Source organism: Bombus flavifrons, chromosome 11 (genome assembly GCF_040668555.2).
Source record: "Bombus flavifrons isolate JBK064 chromosome 11, iyBomFlav1_principal, whole genome shotgun sequence".
In the NCBI taxonomy this organism is placed as follows: domain Eukaryota; kingdom Metazoa; phylum Arthropoda; class Insecta; order Hymenoptera; family Apidae; genus Bombus; species Bombus flavifrons.
The window spans coordinates 12,491,775-12,512,462 of NC_138452.1; the positions used below are offsets into that span (position 1 = coordinate 12,491,775).

At 38.6% G+C, this 20,688-nt stretch overlaps 1 protein-coding gene and 1 non-coding gene across 3 annotated transcripts in view; both read right to left on the reverse strand.

Annotated features, from left to right (window-relative positions):
- The window catches only part of LOC138184627 (fibroblast growth factor branchless), a 214,301-nt gene that overhangs the window by 153,918 nt on the left and 39,695 nt on the right, over window positions 1–20,688 (reverse strand). The gene's annotated exons all lie outside the window — the stretch shown is intronic.
- Window positions 67–139, reverse strand: TRNAK-CUU (transfer RNA lysine (anticodon CUU)). The gene has a single exon. It is a non-coding gene; the product is annotated as a tRNA-Lys (tRNA).

The following is a 20,688-nucleotide window of genomic DNA, read 5'->3' on the forward strand; positions in this document are numbered from 1 at the left end:
AATTAAAAATATATATGCAGAAAAAGAATAGTGACGATTAGAATTAAGAGGCAAAAAATATATTATCGCCCAACGTGGGGCTCGAACCCACGACCCTGAGATTAAGAGTCTCATGCTCTACCGACTGAGCTAGCCGGGCTCTTGGTATTTCCTGATAAAATATATCGTATTACAGGAATTGCTATAATAATTACGTATATTGTTTGTAAATTATAAATTTATCCTTTGTGTGATACAATACGAAAAATAAAAAATATATAAATTAATCGACTAACTAGGGGGGAGGGGGGGATTCTACGTGCAAAAACTTATCGATCCTTTCGGCAATTGCATCGGCAAGTGTCATTATAGGCAACGCGATAATTTCATACGGAGAAGGCAGATAATGTTATCTGTTTATTTAGTCGATGTAAAATAAAAGTTACCACGATCCTCTTTTACAACAGGCCAAGTTTTCCACTTTTGAAATTTACTGTTGGCATCCTATGCTGATTTTCAACAAAAGCTCGACATCGACCCGGCGTTACCAACCAACCAACCAACCAGTCGATGATAGTCTCTCGGCCATAAACTTGGCAAATCGTAATTTACCAGTGGTAGCAATGAAAATTCTAAACCGACTACAACCGTTTTTCCGTTCTATATACACGCAACGTTTGCCAGAGTTTACTTGCGTCCCGTTCTATCGCAGTCCCGTCTCTGCACTTACGACGAACGTCATATACTTTACGAGATCTTTTATTACGGTATCAAGCCAGGTAGATTACCATTGAGGAAATATTTAACATTCGAATCTGCTTCCTTCGCGATCAGCCAATAACGCTTTCGAGGGATCATGTAAGTAGAAGAACATGAAATTTGTTTCTATCGTTCTTGTCTATTGTATACTCGCAACAAAGGTATACGATTATATTATGCTTTTATACGATATTATACGGCGCCAACTTTGACCCTAACTAGTTTTGTAATAATTTAAAACTGCGAAGTTACATGTTTTCTTCTATTTGGAGCAAGCTATTATATTTCACGTGCTGAGGAATAATTTCCCGTTTCATGATTACTATCGTGCTACGTACCTTCTGTCCGACTGCGATATGCGAACATATTGCGAATAATATCGTAAACAAATTCTAAACGTATTCTAAATAACGTCAACGTAGGAACCGATGGAACTTTGACGTGATTTTTCAGAAGAACGATCGAGTTACGACTCGTGCTTCGTTTCACGATTCCGATCGTCGTGATCGATGGAACACGATGCAAAGAAAAACATGTTACCTCGAAATCCAAGCTGAAGTTTCCCATCGAACCGAGAACGTAAAATCCAGCGATGTAGAATCGTGACGTATAATTTCTTAACACCCTGTACATTTGCAAGTTCGTTTCAAATATCGATACAGCAGTGCCTGGTTACGGAGCTGATGAAGTTTCGAAATGTTTTACACGTGTACGACACACACGATGCTACCGGTATTTATCCTAGTCGAATTTAGAATGAAACAACGTTGAAGAGCAAGAGTCGATTCTTTGCTTTAGATCGATATCTCAGGCAGGTTCGATAGATAATCGTTTTATAGGTTTCGTGGTCATTGAATCGAAGTGGATCGCTGGTGTGTGTGGTGCAACGTATATAACGTAGATTTTCGGCAGGATGATGTTATAATCATCTTAGGGGCACCAACGCGACGTTTGAACAAGGGCGTGACCAGGCTACGCCGGCAAAAGAATGAGCTACGAAGAACAGACAGACCAATGGCGTGGCATTTGTTATACTTAATCGCGCGCAATTTTTAATTTTTATGCGTCGTTAGCTTCGGACCTCGCATTAACTCTGTGTTGCTTGGAATCGGGCTGCGAACGTGTTCTCAACCTTGTAACGAAATCTTGTTAAATATTACGAGTATTTTTAACAAAGATGCAACGATACGATTATTTTGCATACACCGTACGTTTTACTTACAGGAAATAAATTTCCCTTATTTCGTTATCGTTTGGAAACATAGAGAAAGTTCAACCATCCTATAAATTACGATATCTGGAACATTAGAATTTTCTAAACTCTAATCAAAGAAATATATCTACAAACATATATCCGCAATATGTGAAAATTTATATACGCTTGTATAAATACGACGTAGTTAGCCTAAATATATTTACACGAAATAATTATTAAACGCAGCCATTAAACCGGTCTTCCTATCTCGAGGCATGTTCTAATTCAAATCGCTGCCCCCAGGATTCAGCTTCGCTTGGATCGTTACAACTTCATCCACAGAGATCTATCGAATATTCTTCGTTCGTCGAACGCTGCAAAACGTCTCAATCAAGCGTTGAACGCGATGGATCGTGTCGATCGATCGTCGAAACTCGAACCGCGACCGATCGAACGGTTCTGCGCCATTGGGACCGTCAAATTTTATAGTTTAATAATAGAGCGGTGTTGGAGAGTGTTTGCTTATCGCATCCCTGATTTTCGACCGAAGACACGACGCCGCGCCGTCGTCGTGCGGCTTACAGGAGAGAGGACCGCCAGAGAATAAGGATAAAGGTACGAGAAAAACGAACAAAAGAACAGAGGAGTTAAAAAAGAAGGAAGGTAAAATAAGAGAAAGCTAAGAGCGAGAGAAGAGCGGCATGGATCACGTGCAAAGAGGGTGGGTGACTTGTGCGAAGCTGCTTAGCCGGGCTATGCCTCCCACCTGCGCTCCTTCTCCTTCATCCACTGGCAGACACGAATAATCGAAGCATAATTTCAGCCCGTGGGCTGCTCTTCGCGTATTTCGGACGTTCCCTTTTTATATGCCTACGTACGACCCCTCTTTATTATACTATACACAGTGTATCCTATCCTATCAGATTCAAGGGACTAGCCTATGCAAAAGTTGCAATTAACGAGGCGTCCCGGCTTTTATTTTTTTTTTTCCTGCGTCGTTATGCGCGATCTTCTCTTTGTTACTTCAAGGAATGCACCCTATCAGACCAGCGAGATTAGGCTACGCGAAAGATGCGATTAATAGGCTCGCCTTTTCCCTGCTAGTCGCGTAGCTATCATCTCCTTCCATTCGTAGGTTGCACGCTTTCGCTAAATCGACGAAGGTAAACGTATCGGACGGGTGTAAAGACGTGGATAGTCCTCTCTCTATGTATGGGATTACGGAGAATGTTATTTTTAATATTCAAGATACATCCTGTCGGATAAACAAGATTAGGTTGTACAAAGACGATGGTTTTATTGTTATTTTTGCAAGAACATTTCCGCATGCTGTTAGAATGTATCAAATTCGCGAGATTGTACTATCAAAGAGACGCGTATAATTAATAGGAAGAGTAAGTTTGCTGATTAGAAGAATTATAGTGCAGCAGAGGTGGTTAACAACCTTCTTCTTCCAGATAATTGTATGAAATCGTTTGCTATAAAAGTTGTTTCCTGTCAGATTAGCGAGATCGAGTTACCAAAGAGTTGTCATTAACGTGTTTTCTTCCATGAGAAAAATCCAACTGCGCGAAAATGCGATTAATAAGATCCTAGCCTCGCGTTATATTTTATTTATAGTATGCAAAGGCCACAAATAATAATAAGGTAATCGTTTGATGACACAACGCGTGATCTCCTCTTTACCATACGAGCCGTATCCTGTCAGATCAGCGAGATTAGAGGCTACAATTAAGCCAGTTCTGTATGATTAAACACGTTATTCTTTCTGTAGCCTATTATTATAACTTTGAGAGATTAGGCAATATAGGCTTGTAATTAATAAAGTTTCCGTTTCGTGTAATTACGGCACTACTTTGCCATACAAAATGCATCTTATCAAATTAGCGAGAATAGAGTGTACAACGGCTACAATTAATTTCCATACTAGTATTTCCATACTATGCAATTATGCACAGTTTTTTCTCTAAATATGGTACCATCTATCAGATATATGGGAATAATGCATACAGGGCTATAATTAATACAGTTTTCTTGTTACGTATACATATAATTAAGGAGCAACTTGCTTCTCTCTATTCTATTTTCTATTTTGGTACCATAGCTTATCAATTTAACAAGTTTAACAATGTACAAAGTTACAATTATCCAAATTACCGTGTATGCCACTGATACGATATTTTCATCTTGATATTCTTATACCATAAACAACTTTGATAATAAACGAAAATGGCATACGTAGAAAATTATGTAACGAAAGCTGTCACATTTTTATTAGAAATTATTCGTTTACGAAGAAACACGTAATCTATTACACATAATTTCTGACGCAACACTAGGCCTAATCTAACTTCTTTATCGCGTCTGTAGACATTCTACGTAATATTCTGGCACAAAGTATCTACTATAATGTAAAATATAGTGATATCTTCGTAACATTGATAGCTGCGTAAGACGGCAGAAACGTTAAAGAGAAATTGAAACATCGCGGGAAAACGTGTATAACGTAAGAAGGCTGAACATCGTTAATGCGTACAAGTATAACGTGGATTCCCTTAAAACCTAACAGGTACTTCACAAAGAGCGTTGCACCGATCAGTTGCAACCTGGGAGCGGTCGAATGCAAACAGATACGCTCGAAATTGAGATAACGAGAGATAATAATATTAGAATATGCGTGTGCAGGAAAAAGAAAAGAGAAAGGAGAAGGCTCGTATTCGAAACGTTCGTGTAATTGTTGCCTCGAGAGAAAATCGATGTGGCGAGAAACGACGAGGCGTTTGTAGCTTCAAAGGAATCCTTATTCAATACTTGGGCCACACTAGATACATTGCGACTCGTTTATGAAAGTTATATAATTATCGGCGACTTGCCTGTGTAATTTACCTCCCTCGGAATTCTCTTTCACGCGCTTACTTCTCATTTCCCAATAAAGCCATTAACAGTTCACAACACGCATCGATCGCTTTACATGATTTTACGGTTATTGTGCTTTAATTATGGTCATTATAAGCCGGCAACTCAGTGTGCTACGATTACCTAGCGCGATACAGGGTCCCAAAGCTTAGGAAACACCGTTCGAATACCAAACGCTCCAGCCACGGATTCCTCGAATATCGAAATTTTTTTCGAATATCCGATACGTGTATTTTTCTTTCCTTTTCCAGATTTCATCCGATAGAACAGTTAGATGTTCCTAAAACTTTGTAATATTATCGTCACGAAAGCGTTCTTCCGATACGAATAACACGATTTCAACGTGATAATCGTACGATAATTTTCTTTGATACGACCTACTGTAGTCTTGAAGTGCTCAATTTGTGGTTCTGTATACAAATTTTATAGATTTATAACGATTCGTTTTTGCTGATTGTAACGAGTTTCTCGTAAGGTATAGCGTTAGACTTTTTTTAGTATTTATTTTTTTACAAAAGTTAATTAGCGGTATTGTTTGCGAAATTATCAAATCGAATTATTTCCGAAATTACGGTATTAAGTTAGTACGTTTATCCAGGCAATTTTAACAAACCTTTTATCTAATTTCCTAGCCAAGTATTTTTGTTGCACGATATCGTTTCATCGCACCGATGTTACTCTTTAGAAGACGTTCGGTAATTATTATTAGAGAATATCTCGCGGTTATTTTAAATTAAACGAAGAGATATCTAAAAATACCTAGATGTGTATAATACGTAAATATCTATCCAAACTGTCCCGTAATTATTAAATTAATGTCTCGTACCTATTAAATAGTATCCGTTAATTATCACAGAGATTAAAAAGAAAGAAAGTTACACAAATCAAACGAACCTCGATTCCCACATCCGGCCGCTTTCCACCCTCAAAAATACCATAGATTAAAACCAATTAAATTCACTCCTTTCAGAGGGAAACATTCCAGATGAAACGCGAACGAGCATCATATTTCGTCCATTCGATGCCGGGAAAGCGGTCGGATCCCGAAAGCACACGGGAAACCGAACCACCCGTGGTCATGGTAAGTCAAGTGCAACTGCAGGGTGTATATAGTCACCTGGTTGACCGATTAGTTTCATCCATCATATGCCATAAAGGAAGTCGAGGTCTGAACAATATCTGATTTCGAGTCACGACCTGTGTGGCGTTTTCGGATCGTGGTGGGGCCTCGAGGTTCTCGGAGACACGAACCCTTTTGTGGACCACGAGGCCACCCTCTTTCAAGGGTTTCACTAAAAGAAACCGGCGCGGCGCGCGACAACCTACCTTTTACGATGCCTCGCCTCTATTCAATAACGTTGTCCACGGATGATCGTGTAAACAGCATCGCGACGTAAAACACGTAGGACGCACAATGAAACACCTTTATAGCACGTTGTTCAGAGATCACAACTTTTCCCGTACGTCGTAAACGGTCAAACAATGCAAACAGGAAACGTTCGTCCATCTGAATTGCTAACGTCTACCCTGCATATCAGATTAAATCATGATAAGCCTGGTAAAAATTATGATTCTGAATTCATAATTGCAAAGCGAACGCGTTTGCATTTGCGAATCGAGTCTTCTTATCCCATTACTGAAGTAGGATTATAATTAAAGCGCAGATGTCTATGCAAATGAATTTTCTTACAAGTATGTACGGATAAAGGAATGGAACCTAGCAAAAAGTAGAGATATGTTTTACCCTGTAAATCTCATGGAAAATTTCCCTTTGTTCGTTTTACACATTCTTGTATCTTTAAATTTCTTAGAGATTTTTTTTACCATTCTAATATAGGTTAATATAAGCAATTGATTGATATAGGTAACTCTTGACAGAGTAGAATTCATCGATTAGATTTGCTAGAAAAAAATCGTTATTCGAAGTTTTATGGAACTCATCGGTTATGGCTGGATTAAGTAAAATCATTTTTCTGCGAAGGATTTCAAACTAAATCAATTGGCCGAACATTAAGAAAAGATCAAAGTATAAGAAAATATGTCTTGACCGAATTATGTATTATTTAAAATTTTTTTAGCTTACTCGATGTCCATTCTTAAATCCAGATGAAATAATCATCTCCTACAATTATTTTATAAAAAATTGATCGATATATAGTCGATACTATTTTCCAATTTTGAAAAGGAACTATTTCGGAGCAGATGTTTCAGATAAAACAGAGATAGATAAGGTCTTACGAATTCTGGAATCTCATTATCTGGGAATCTAGAAACGTCACGCGGAACACTTCTAATGCAGTTCAATTTGGAATTCTGAGACGGGTATAGAGTTTCGGAGTAGGAAAAAATGGTGGCGAGCAAAAGAGCCGACTGACGCGATCCAGGCGAGAGAACAATTCCCTTGCCAACCCTTTTCTCGTGATTAATGTATGCAAAGATAGCGCGTTCAGAAACAAGCCCATTCTCTTGATCGGTTGGAACGAAGAACAAGACAAGCAAAAGCAATTTCTCTGACGAGTTCACTTAACGACTATCCACGATTGACAAAGTATCTGGAGATCTCAACAATAGGCTCCAATTAGTAAAATAATGAATTTTCACGACATCGATGAAATTAACGTAATTTCGAGTCTTCCATCGATCTACATCCCCATTCGTAAATCTTAGCACGAACTTTTTGCGAAAAGTTACATCTAATCTAAAACCTCACTATCTAATTGGAAATCTTAAGCTGTAAAGAATTGATATTTTTAATATTACAATAATAAGCGAGTAAATTTTTACTAGTCGTATATTCTATATTCACCTGGTCTCTCGATTGTTGTTTCAACCAGTATCGATATTCGTTTAAACAATCTTTCGTTATATTTGTAGTTAAATATTTGGCTTTTTATAAATTTTTAACAATCTAATTAATACAATCGATAATCGACCGTTTAAATAATTTGTGGTCTCTGCGAAATACTCGTGTACCGAATATCTTGTAATTTCTACGTATGCATTTGTTCCAAATGTTACCAGTATAATCGTAGCGGTCGAAATTCGTAAAAATTTCAACGAAATTTCAAAATATTTTGTGTAATACAGGTAAAAAATTCGCAAGTGATGTCTACGAATGTTCGAATACTTTCACGAGGTTGTATATACGTAGGAAAGTTACGATCTACGAGCTTTACCTGCGTTTCTCTTTTACGATTTCTTTTTAAATTCTTTCACGGTGCTTTCTAATTGTAAAACGCCTGGCCTGGCATAGTCGGCAGACAAAAATGTTATTGCAACTTACACAGTTGGCGGTAAAGACGAGACAAGAAAAAACAGGAAGAATTCACGAACGAAGTTTCAAGTTCCCGACTAGCCGTAGTTTTGGAACCAAGCAGGACGCGGCAGTACCTCGTGGAGGGAGGACAATTCTCGTGGCAACCCTTTCAGCATGATTAATGCGCGCGAAGATAGCGAGTTCGAGGGCAAGCCCATCCCTGTGAGGGCGTATTAGTTTAAGGCTTAAGGAAAAGACGAGAAGAGGAGGAGAGGGACGAGAGGGAAAAAGGAGAAATAAAATCTTCACATCCGACCTCTTTCATTGTAAATGCCCCTGTGTGTTTATTGTCCCTGCCAAGCTCTCTAGGTGTGCTTCGAGAAACCCGTAAACTCTATCACGGGGTATTTTGGGGACCGGGCCTGAAAACCGTAGGACGCCTTCCTTTACCTTTACAAGATACACACGGTCTGATTTTCAGCATCGAACTATCGATGCTGCTCAAAGATAAGAAACGTGTACGCCGATTTCTCGGATCGGGGATCGTAAGTCTACACGTACCTGTGCAGCTCGTGTCTAATGAAGCCACGGAATTTGGATCTACTTTACGAGCTAAGCTGGAAATCTACCGACCCGATGCGATGGGGAACGATGTTACACTTACAGCTTTCAGCAGAGTTATTGCTACTTGCGAAATAAAGAGGTGCTTGTTGTAAAAGATTGGTCGTTTGTTATCTTGATTTCAAAAAAATACATAATTGGGCTGGTCACGAAAGAAATATCTGTACGTGTACTTTCTATATTATAATTCTCCGAATGTTTCATGCTAACTAATACCATTTAATTTAGCGTAGATTATCGTTTTCAAGTAATTATCTATTATTCGTGGCTGCTAAAATACGTATTACTTACAGTTACTTTGATATTCAAGAACTATAGATAGCTAAAGTTATACCTTATTGTGTATCTTAAAATAGGCACCCGTTTCTAAATAAATCGAGTTTTGAAATCCTTGATAAAGTGAAAATATAAAAATATCTTCGATTTCTATCTCATTTACCCTAAGTTAAATCCAAGCAAATTAATCCAGGTAGAGCTTTCGCTTATTGTTATCAATGCCCTATACCTTGTTGTATCGTTCAAGTAAGATAAACGGTAAAGGAGCGTCGAAAGAATTAAACGCTTTAACGCGTAAAATAAACTTTTGACTAAAATGGAAAATTCCGTAAGAACGTATGCTTTCTGTAGATACAAAATATCTTTAAAACGACGTATTACGTATAATATATGAGTAAAGGAAAATTCAAAATTTCATCGCGAGCTCGAGATATCACAATCGCGGTTAATGACGCACGTAATGAAGTAATTCTTCAAAGTTGCCATGTCGAACTCACCGAAATTAAGATTCATGCCAGGATGAAGAACTGGTGGCCGCTTAAACAGCCAGAAAATCTCAGCTGAACGGTCTTCGTCGAGATTGATTAATCGAAGGTTAAGGGTTTCAGGGCGTTAAGTGGTTCACTGAAATGTTTCTATGGGCTGACACGACGGTGGGAGCCAGAAGACAAGAGGCCGCGCGTGGTTTCAAAGCCGGACGGAAGGACAAAGGAAAAAGAAGGAGAAGAATGCGACCTCGACCAGTTGCCGCTTCTTTCGTGTCAAAACACGGCGCTAATACATCATTAAAAGAACGCGCCCCTAACGTGCCGCGCCGCCGCGCCGTACCGGTCTAGCGCCACTGATTGTGAACTACAAGGACACCTCATAATCGATTGGCTCAGTTTCGCTGGATGTGTTGCGTCTTCGTTACGGGCTATCTTGCCTTTCTTTTTCTTGTTCTTGCTCTTCTCATCGCTTGTTATTTATCGCTTGTTGAGTCGAATATGCTAGCGATCTTTCGTTCGACTTCGATGTTCGATCCGAGCGATCCGAATCGCATTCCGATCGACCAGCGATTCCGACGACGTTCGAGCGATCGAGAAAGTACGATTCTAAGAAAAAATCCTAACGTTACCAATAGATATCATCAACGAGTAGACTACGATCTTTTAGACGATCGTAGATAATCAAAGAGACAGAACTTGATCAAAGATTCGATCCACCTACCGAATATTACGACGAGCGGTAGACGTATTCTGGGAATTGTTTTGTATCCTCAAATTTCTCATAAACGTATACAAATTTCTAGCCTAATGATAAAGATACTCTACTAATATCGGGGTTATAGGAGTTTTACTTTAAAGGTATAATTAATTAAAATTTACCACGAAGATATAATACTATAATTTCTATAATTTCTATCGCTGTTCGATATTTATGATTCAGCGATGATATACGTATCGGCGCGAAGAATATACTTCTAACTATTCACCCTTATAACTTCCTTAATAAAAAGCATTATACAAAGCAACGGAATAATATAAAGCTATCGGAATTTTTCTATGTAAATGATTAGATTCTATGTAATTATGCAAATTTTTCAGTAGTACCGGTTATTCGTATCTAGCACACAGAATCCGAATATAAATCTCAATTCGAAGAACGCATTATACGGCTGAACTATGAACGCTATCAACTTGGTGAATCGGTATGAATTAATATAATTTATTATACCACGATGGCGAATAGTGCTTTACAGACGTATATCTTGATTTATAGCGGTCGCGTTAATTCGTTTAATAGAACAGTGTATTGACTGGGAATCGTGGACGTCGGCATTAATTTCTGTTCGCTGTGTTTATACACATAATTTTAATAATACCATAATCGCTGTTATAAATTCTTTATATTTTCAATGCAAATGTCATACTGTTATCTAACTTAACAGTATACCATTCATAAAGCCATGTCATTTAGCATTTAGTAGACAAACCTGAAATTGTAATATTTTATCTGTCTAGATGGACAATGTTCGGTGTTTAATCGCAGTGATTTAAGTCAAGACGACTAATCGTATCACGATCGATTCTTTCGATCGTTATTGATCGATAATGATTAACATGGCGATCAATTTCGTATAATTTCGTAAAAACATTATATTTTCGTAACATTAAGTATAATCTACGATAAGCCTCGTTTTCAATCCATGCCTCTCATATCGCTACGATATTTATTGCATAGCGTTGAGAAATTCTGCCAGTTTTTATCGTTCGTTTACCTGTCCCCATCGTTCTTTAATTACATAATTATATGTTCACATCGGTGCCTCAGTGTTGTGCAGAAAATAACAGCAACGATATTACGCGTATCACGATACTGCAAATTGTATTTTTTTCCCTTTCTTTCTTTAAATCGAACTGTTTCGTCTGCATCGATGCGTTTGCAAGTATTCTTAAAAGTACTTCGATTCGAACGCATATATCATCCAGCGAATCAATAAAGTTACTATTTGCTAATCGCCCTAGTATCTTCTATCGGTTCCACCCTTTAATGCCATCCTATCGTACAAAATCTATTTCAGCTATCCTCTCGAGCAAAATAACCGCTACGAAACTTCTACCCGCCCCGAAAACTCCTTCGCGTCACCGTATGTTATAATATTGCGGTATAATATACGGCGATGTAGATCGTTACAGACGAAATACTGCTGTTTATCCATTTAAATACCGATCTTAGATGCAGCACCGGAGGAGGCAGGAGGGAAAAGGGAGGATGGAGGATGGAGGAGGCGAACTGGCGCGGCGGTCAATAAGTTAAATGACAAATTGATGCAGAGTTAAATTGGCGGGCGAGCCGGCGCGGCGCAGGTAAGGTAGATGCATTTGGAGATACACTCGTGAGTCGTAGGTGCGCGGGCCGGGGCCGCTCCGCGCCGAATTTGCGACGCCTTCGGGCACGATCGTTATACATCGCAGTTTCTAAATTAGTCTCAACTCACTCTGATTGAGCACCGGCGCAGCGAGCTCGTACCGATCGCGTGCGGCCTACTCCGATCGAGAATTTATCGCGGCTCGATCGAAGAATATTAAAGGCGAATACGCATGCTCATCGACGATCATCCCGTCGAGTTACGTCTCTACGCATGACTTAACCGCGTACATTGTCGAGACCTAAATTAAGTTTCGACAGCCTGTTGCCTTTACTTTTTCTTCTTTTTATCGGAGACCTCAAATTAGATCTCATTGAAAGATTCTAGAACGCTTTAACCTATAGTTTGCGAATAACTTTCCCGTTTTAAGAAATTTCTTTCTCTTTCTGCTTTTATATAACGAGAGACAAACGTATTCGTACTATAGTATGACTGGTAATAATGTCATTCGTAATATAGCATAGTGTACATAGATATATAGTTATATAAGTACGTACGTATATTTGAATCGATATATTCGATAACATAGGGCGTTGCAGTACATCGCTGAATTGTTCGTTATGTCGGAAAAGTAATTATCGTTCGTCACGCGACACAATTACGGCAACTTTGACCAGTGTATCGTGTGCCTTACTTTTGTCTACAAAGTTTACGCGTAGAAAAATGTGAAAAAGCAGATTAACAGCGCTTTAGCCTTCCCGGATTAATCCGCTTCCGTTTAGAAAAGAGTGCGCGGCATAGCATTCGAGGTTGTTTAAAAGGCAATCAGCGGCAGCTTAGCTGCGGTAATATCAGAGAGCCGCGTAATCGATTCTTTTCTCTTATTTTTCGCGAATCAAAGCAAGATGGTTTTCGAACATAAATCATAGCATACGCGCTCTCGATGCTACTTAAGTAATATACCGCGGGTAATTCAAGGCCCGTAACAACGAGTATCCGAGAAGAATACGGACTTTATCGTGCTATCCAGCCAGACAAAAAGGACGAAAAGGAAATGATTTGAACTATCATTTGTGTTTAATCGAGAACGTATTACCGATTGCCGACGAGTTGCAATTTTCCGTTGTTCCGTTTCTCCAATAAATAACGTTCTATAATATAGAGAAAGAGACGTGGCGGGGCGAAGAAACGGCAGAAACAATGAAAAAAAATAGAAAAATGATATGTTAAGTAGACTCGTATCTGCCGCCGTTTCTTTGCGGCACCACTTAAGTATTCGATCGAAGAAAAATCCAGTGGCAATGTTACACTTTTAAACGAGCGTTCGCAAAGGGAAATAGGCGCAAAAAGCTCACCATAGTTACGGATCCGGTGCAATTATTCGCAATGTCCGAACAGCATTCCTTGATAACATGGGGCAACGTCAGATCAACGATTTATGACAGTTTGATGAATACTTATTACGGACAAGTACTCGCATTCATCGATTACTGCAATTAGCGAACATCGATTTAACGTGTCCTTACCTGTGTATGCCTTGTTTAAATGACAATGATATTGTTGCCGAACGTTATGCGATACCGAACATCGATACCAAAACGTTCGCACGACGTTTCCACAACTTTTGAAAACGTACGATAGTCAAGAATCGTATAGCTACAGACACTCGTGGTAGATAAGGTATAACTAGAACTGGAAATAGAGGCAATCATTATTTTCGAGAAACATTTGATTAAGAGATTCCTCTATACGAAGTTGCGTCTTTACTATAATTTTTATCATTTTCCCTATATACAAATTTTCGTTTTTTCTCTCCTTAATTTAACAGGCTCGTTATTATCATTTTTCTTGGTAAATAGAAACTTGAAAGAAACCCTTGTCAAAGGTTTGCGTTAACATAAAATTTAAAGAAAGAAAATTTTAAGAAATTTTAAGAAAACAAAGCAGCAGATCGATGCGCTGGTCATCTTGTTCCTAGATAATATTAAACGCTTACATTATCGAAAAGAAATAATAACAGGAATGTGTCTGCTCACATTTACCAGTTTGCGTGAATCGAAATTATTTATCGGTCAGTTACGCCTACTTACTTACTTAGTAGGTACGCCCTTGTATATTATCCTACGCGTTCGCGAAACCTATAATAATTATATAACGTATCACGCTTTGCACGACAACAGGCACGGGTAAAGACGTTTCTAAAGGTTTTCCCTTGGATGCACGAAACATTTAACAAATTAACGAGAATCTAACCGAATTGATATCGATCGCGCGGCGAATATTTTCAAGCGCCGAGAACCTCTCCGGACAAATTGCCACTCCTTCAATCAGAGATTTATCACGATTGAATCGACGTTTATTATAGTCATTATCTCGCTACACGTTAGTCCGCGTTCATTTGCATGACGCAGATCGGCCATTCGGCTTCGTTAAAGCGTTGGTTTCGCGGTGCCAACGAACAGCGTACTGTTCATAAATATCGGCAAAATTGTAGTAACGCGTCTCGTGATGCCGTCGATGGCCGGCTACTGCGTATTTCGGCGATTAACTGACACGTTAATTCTCGATTCACGCGCCATGAACAACATTGTACGGTACACGTTCCGTAAAAACGACATTTGCCGAGGAACAGTCTCTTATCGCCTTCGTGCTTCGCAAACTGCCATTTGACTCGTAATTGCGTTATAGAATATACTGGAAGCTACTTTGCTGACACCGGAGCGTTCGTTGTATCTCACAATTTCCTGAAATATTATAACACGAGATGGACAAATCCAATTTTTATAAAATTATTTTTACACGGACGCTTATAAAATTAAATCGCTTAATCGAGGATAATATTATGGGAATCGAAGTTTTATCGTTTTATCGTGCAGTTTCTCTCGGCTCGCTTAAAACGATTTACTCGATATTTTGCATAAATAACATAGCTTCGCCTAAAAGGTGGAAAACGAGGAATTTCAAATATTTCGACGTATCTTGAAGAATAGAAAAATGTTAAATTTTAACGAAAATAGCCAAGGTATTGTAAAATACGAGAATGAGAAAATCATGGGAAATCGTGGAGCGTAGGAAATCGTGAAAATGAAATAGTCACGCGAAAGCAATTTCGTGATATAAGAAAAGTAATTATCCACGATAAGAAGCAAGAGAAAGAGATAGTCAAAATTATATTACGTAACGACTGAAGTTACATAAAAGGAGTGAAATTTCGTTTATTGGTCATCGAACGAATATCAATTGCATATAAGAAGCAATGTAATAGAAGGCAAGAAAAGGAATCAATTAAGATTACGTTACGTAACGATTAAAGTTATATAAAAGAAGTGAAATTTCATTTATTGGTTATTAAACGAATATCAATCTACTACGTACTACGTAATAATAGAGCCAAGATAAGTGAAATCATTAGTAATTAATACTCGACGTACAATTGTATAAATATGTTAGGAATAATAAATGTTAGGAATGAACGAACGAAAAGAACGAAAGGATATAATCTACAACTTTGAAAACGTATGTAACACGCTTCCTTATCGACTCTTTCGTTATAAAAAATTATTTACCAATTCTGTTCGCCATTAGTTTATCTTTGTGGCAATATCAGCAAGCGTAAAAATGTGAAACAGTATTTATGACATTGGTTTTTCTAAATCTAGTTTGCCATAGAGTTGTTCCTTTATCTAAATTTGCCACCACTCGCGTTACTCGTATTCTAAGAACAGAATGCTCATCCTAATTTCGTCGTCAATTTGCCCTCGTATCACATCGTTAGTGACAATTAGAGAAAAATCGCGGGGAAAAAACACGGAACATTCGCTTGTATAATATAATCCCAACCCTCTCTTACGTAATTCCGAGTACGACGCATACTACCATTCCTTCCTCGTGACTGTTTATCTGACACAACCACGTCGTTTCTATTTTCAACCAGCCAACGCACAAAAAACCTTAAGGATTCATTCTGTCTCGCGGGTAAGCTCGTAAAGCCCACTTGTCCACTGTCCAGTGAGACTGTTTTGTCATCCGTCCCCTTGTGACAAGTTTTCATGATCCCCGATTGACATGCAACATTCCGCAAAGGAGCCTGCGTTTCTTCCAATTTACACAGCGTCTTCCCTCGCGTCGCGTTGCATCGCGTCGAGTCGAGTCGAGTCGGCACTTTTACGCTCCAAAAATAGTAATCCGCGGAGTGAGCTAATCCCATTGAATCCGCACGAGCGGGTTAAACGCCATGGAATCCACATTAGGCCACGAGTGTAATGACATCTGGCCGAGCGAGAGGCGACAAGGAAAACGTTTCCTGCATAAGATGCGACCAAACCGCCGGACTAGACAACGTCTCGGTTTAGGTTTGTACGTACATGGTGTCCTAGGACAAGTAGCGCATCAGGGCAGCATGGTAAAATAAGTAAAACATAAAGAATAACGTTCCCTTCTTCGAGACCTGTTCTTTCACGCAATTATTGTGCGCGCAAAGATAAATCGAATAACACAAAGTTTGAAGCACCGTTCTCGTGAAAATCAAGTTTTAAATAGCCGCCTTACACACTTGATCGATAACGTTGATCGCATGCCATCGAGGGTTACTAGTGCACGTACACTCTCGCTTAGAAATCTCGCAACATCTGCCTTGAATAAAATGTTGCTATTTGGCGAACGTAATCGATCTTGAATTAAGCGAATCTTTTAATTAAATCGTTAATACATAAAACATACATATTGCTAGACTGCGCTATCTTCGTTAAAAAAATTACCATTTGTTTTTTTGTATCAGTATCATACGAATGTACTTAATTTCAAAATACTTACTTCAGTGCAACGCTTTTAAACGGAGTTCTGTGATAGACGCTTCGAACGATCCTGATACTTTTACAACAAGGTAATTTCATATTCTGGTGTATCGTCTATTTTAGAACACCCTGTGAATACGTTCGACGCATTCGTCGCGTGTATCCCTTTATTTGATTAGAGTACCAACGCGATGCGCTTAGGCCGCGTCGCCTAACCCTCGTGTTAACACTCGTGGTACGCTCGTCCTCTGGATAAACAGACCGATTACGCGCTTGTCAACGAGAATTTTTTTCATTACCATTGAAACGAGCGTGATAGAAACTTATTGACGTTAGATTTGTATGTACTGGCCAGCTAAAGAAAGAACAGTTCACTCGTGTCGAGTTTTCTTCAAACTATTTCGTGCGCTGTTTGAATTGCGCTACTAATAACCTTGCAAAGGATGCCAAGTATTTTTGGACGATTGAAATACTAGCGCGATTACCTTGTGACTCTCGAACGCGGCATACGCATCGTAATGTTCGGACGATCGAGGGCAGAAGAAAATGTTTTCGCGAAAGAAGACGCACGTGTTCGTGTAATCTGTGCACGTGAAAATGCCGCTTGCACGATGGTCATGCGTTGTCAACCGGTCGCCAAGGTTGCAGCAAGGAAAACATCGAGCTTCGCAGCGTGTTTGAATTGCGGAATGATTTGGTGCCGAAGACATATTTCGTTCGGCGTTGGTTCGAATTATCGGCCACGAGATACCAACGTATCATGCGCGTTAAATTCATTTTCGATGTCTTCTAGTTTTTAAAATCTCGTACGAGTTTTCGTTTAAATATAGTCTCGTACGGTTATCGTAATTAATAAAAAAAAAGAGCATATTTGGCGGCGACGAGGTTATTACGTAACGACAAATTCCTCGATAAAAGGTTCTGATACCGATGTTCAAAAGTTCTGGCTGATACGTGAAACTGTTATTGACAAATCTAAACGACGATAGTTTCCAAGTGATTCTTATAACTGGTATTTCTTTCTTCGAAGAAGATGATATTTAACAGCCAGCAAAGGACAAAATTATTTACGAGAGAAAAATAAAGTATTTGATTTTGCATATAGAAATTTGACAGAACGAAGAGGAAATATGCTACGGATGAAAATTATGATCTTGTATATTAATGCTATTTAACATGAAAAAAGAAAGGGTAAACGGCATAGTTTACGATCCCATCGTTTCACAGAGAGAGCGAACCATCTTCTTAGCAAAGCACATAATTTCCACTGGCATCGGATACTACTCTTGTCCCCTACTGTTTTCCACGCATTTGTCCTCTACAAACTGTCACACTAACTGTTTCCTGCATTTTTTAAAAATTCCGTCCCTATTTGTGCGATATAGATGCATAATGCGTACCTAACGTATCCCATTATAAGACGATATTTATTTCTTACATATTTGTAATTTTAACCACGAGAAAAATTTCTAACAGAACGAAGAGAAAACTTGGAAAAATACTCCGCACAGACGTTTAATTTTCGATCTGTTTCGCGTGTCCCTGGCGAGAAATAACGCCATTTGGGTATTCGTTATTCGCTTTTAACCAACAAATGGAACTACTGAATATCGATTTCGATAATAATCACGATGACATAGCATTCGGAGCGCGTTGGCTTGTGCAACGTCTAATGACAATATCGTGTCTTATAGATTATTTTATGGGTTAAGCTTCTTAATAATCTCAATCAAGTATGCGTTTTAGTTCGTAATGGCGTTAGGTCCTTGTCATACATAATCCGAGAGATTTAGACAAGACGATGCGAATTATGGTTTCGAATTCCCTTGCAAATTCGAAATAAAATATACCAGTCCGGCTGGATAGTTCTTAGTAGCTAAGTAACGATAGTTCGTAACGCTCGATGAAACTTTCCGTTGAAGTTTAAAATTGTCATCAAAGTTTTTAAAAATAAATCTTTTATTTAACGACAGACTGTCTTTTCGCTGATAAACGAATAACTTCTTAGCTTACTGACGCATTAATCTGTTTACTTTCAAGTTAAAATAGACACGCCGTAGAAAGAAAATGTGCAAAGTTACGAATTATAATTGTACTTGCTAGCAATTACGATTATTCGAACAATTCAAAATCTGACAAATTTTTATCTATCCTTCTATTCAGCATCCGACGATTTTTTAAATTTTCTAAATTCTTTGCAACAACCTTGGACAAGATATACAAGTATACAAGTCAATTAATATAATCTATAATTTATAAGTGCAATGACTTTATTCGAGTAGAACAGAGGTATAGTCTAACATGTCGATCGTTCAGATTCCCATTTTTACGTACAATATGAACGTGAGAACCTTTCGACGTTCACGCAGCCTCTATACTGTACGCATCTGATCAACGCTTGGGAGGTTCGCGCAACGCAACGGTACACGTTGTCCAACCTTTATCGAGCTGACCTATGCTTTAAATTTAAATAATCGACTACAGCCATAATCAGATACGGTCAAAGTAAATAAACACCGGCTAATTTTTAACAATAGCGTGCACAGTTTTTAAGCAACTTCATTAAATTTCAAAGAAGAATACAGCTTGTACGGTGGTATTGGTAGTTAGCATCGTGAAAGTATATCTTTCACAGGGGCAAAACTTGTCGGGGCTCATTCAGCCAAGGTGCATGTAAATTTATTCCATTGAGGTGTGGTGCAACGTGCTGCACATATATCGCGCATGGACAGCGCAGCTTCGTCTTGCCACCTCCACATAAGTTATGTAACCACCCGGTCGGTCATCCACGTCAGGTTCCTCACGAATGTTCGGACCACTTTCGCTTTTGGCGTCCCGTCGCCCTCCTCGAAAGAATAATTTCGATCAGTCACCAGTCCGTCGGCTTATACGCGTCTCGTTAGAGGCTTCTTTCTCCCCTTGACGTTAATATCTTCCTTTTGCATCATCGTATTTCAACGCGTGTGTTGTTCCTTCCTCTAATGGTGAATTATGGTGGTCCGATACCGATGCTCTTGTACCATCAGATAGGAACCAGTATGTGATCGCGATCCGGAAAGGGTTTAATAAGCTTCAAAAAATGATGCGCAAGAGGATTTTATGTCGTGAGTCGTAAGGTACAAGTTATTGCGCCCCATCGTGCAAACAGTTAAAAAACAATGTGTAAGTTTGCGAGCAGTCCGATCATTTTTCAACCGTAATATATTACCGTGTTACGTTGTATTATTCTGTGTAATAGCGTTGGAAGAATGAGGGGTGAAATAATTGTACCGATTTTACCATCACCATGTTTCAACCTTATCCGGAGCATCCTCGGCCGACGATAAAGTAACTTTAATACACACGATGAATGACCGAATAGCTGACGACCACGTCACGCAAAAGGTTCACGTTTTGAGGAAAAATCTTCGCAATTTTTCGATTCTCCCGATCACCTAAATCTACCGATGTAATGCTAAAACCGGGACCGCAGTTTAGAAAAACAAAAAACTTCGAACTAAATCTATTTCAATGTAATTTCAAGCGACTGCAACAAAATTTCTTTGTTCAAACAGCTGTTTGCAAACGTTATTCCGCAAACGTATTATAGGCCTTCGCGTAACAGCTTATTGAGTGAGTCTAAAAGACGTTTGAATGATCGTTTGATTTTAAAAGAAAGTTTGTCGTAAAGATATTTTACTAAAAATGGTAATTTTAAAAGCAAAACCTTTTTTAAGCTCGATAATAATTCTTTAATTTTTCCATTGTTTAAACGATAGTCACTTATAATGCGCGAAAGAAAATATTTATATTAAGAAACGATAAGGATTGAAAGGAAAACAAAACGTTAAGGTCGGCTGAAATGGACTAAGAACAATATTTGTATTAGCTAAAACTATGTAAATGTACTTAACATAATAACATGCTATTACAGCTAGTGATACGTTTTATGTACTATTTTTACACTAACTTTTTGTACAACATTTTAATAATAATAAATGGATACTATATGATACTCACTGACTTTTATCAACGTTTCGCATCATAGAATTACGCAGTCGCT